The sequence below is a fragment of the Amblyomma americanum genome, chromosome 6 (assembly GCF_052857255.1).
Source record: "Amblyomma americanum isolate KBUSLIRL-KWMA chromosome 6, ASM5285725v1, whole genome shotgun sequence".
Taxonomy (NCBI): Eukaryota; Metazoa; Arthropoda; class Arachnida; order Ixodida; family Ixodidae; genus Amblyomma; species Amblyomma americanum.
In genome coordinates, this window is record NC_135502.1 from 114,210,671 (window position 1) to 114,212,394 (window position 1,724).

The 1,724-nt window shown below is 41.0% G+C and overlaps 1 non-coding gene across 1 annotated transcript; it reads right to left on the minus strand.

The window, feature by feature from the left end:
* Positions 1–518: 518 nt before the first annotated feature.
* Positions 519–592, minus strand: TRNAS-CGA (transfer RNA serine (anticodon CGA)). Its single transcript has one exon. It is a non-coding gene; the product is annotated as a tRNA-Ser (tRNA).
* Positions 593–1,724: the final 1,132 nt, after the last annotated feature.

Here is a 1,724-nt window from a genome sequence, read left to right on the forward strand (position 1 = left end):
GGACACACACACACACATATATATATATATATATATATATATATATATATATATATATATATATATATATATATATATATATATATATATATATTAGCAAACAAGGCAAATGAAACGTGGGGCTCGTTTGACAAATATATTAAGGAACCGAACAGTCACCGAAACCAAGGTGCATAGGGGAATGTTTCTATTTCTCTTTCTAATCAATTTCTACAATTGATTGGCACTACAAATTAAAAAAAATATAAAAATTCCCCTTTCATATACATATCCCGTTTCATATATATATATATATATATATATATATATATATATATATATATATATATATATATATATATATATATATATATATATATATATATATATGAAGGGAGCCAACAGTCACCGAAACCAAGATGCATAGGGGAACGTTAGTTTTTTTTTTTAATGTGTTATGCTTATCAGTAGGATAATAATTCTTAGATTAATAAATCGCTTAAAGAAAATTACTTATAAAGCAGCAGAAAAAACAACCATGCCGCCGGTGGGATCCGAACCCACGACCTCCGAATATCGCGTCCGGTGCTCTTACCAACTGAGCTACGGCGGCGGCTGTCCAATCTGCTGCTCTCGTGGGTATTTATGTTTACTAGGTGTAAGCGAGCCTTGAGAGTGTTCACCAGCGCCACCCTCGACCATAGCTGCTTTATAAGTAATTTTCTTTAAGCGATTTATTAATCTAAGAATTATTATCCTACTGATAAGCATAACACATTAAAAAAAAAAAAACTAACGTTCCCCTATGCACCTTGGTTTCGGTGACTGTTGGCTCCCTTCATAAATTTGTCAAACGGGCCCCTCATTTCCTTTAACTTGTCTGCTGATAGCTTAACGAGGGTCTCGGTTCTGGCAGTCTTAATGCCAAAGGTAGCATAAGAGGGCTCTCGCACAGTTTCCGCCCTCGCCGTTAGATGACGTTCTTCGTCACGCTCGCGGTATTACAGGACGTGCTACGTCCGCCGCTATGGTCGAGGGTGGCGCTGGTGAACACTCTCAAGGCTCGCTTACACCTAGTAAACATAAATACCCACGAGAGCAGCAGATTGGACAGCCGTCGCCGTAGCTCAGTTGGTAAGAGCACCGGACGCGATATTCGGAGGTCGTGGGTTCGGATCCCACCGGCGGCATGGTTGTTTTTTCTGCTGCCTTATAAGTAATTTTCTTTAAGCGATTTATTAATCTAAGAATTATTATCCTACTGATAAGCATAACACATTAAAAAAAAAAAAACTAACGTTCCCCTATGCACCTTGGTTTCGGTGACTGTTGGCTCCCTTCATAAATTTGTCAAACGGGCCCCTCATTTCCTTTAACTTGTCTGCTGATAGCTTAACGAGGGTCTCGGTTCTGGCAGTCTTAATGCCAAAGGTAGCATAAGAGGGCTCTCGCACAGTTTCCGCCCTCGCCGTTAGATGACGTTCTTCGTCACGCTCGCGGTATTACAGGACGTGCTACGTCCGCCGCTATGGTCGAGGGTGGCGCTGGTGAACACTCTCAAGGCTCGCTTACACCTAGTAAACATAAATACCCACGAGAGCAGCAGATTGGACAGCCGTCGCCGTAGCTCAGTTGGTAAGAGCACCGGACGCGATATTCGGAGGTCGTGGGTTCGGATCCCACCGGCGGCATGGTTGTTTTTTCTGCTGCTTTATAAGTAATTTTCTTTAAGCGATTTATTAATC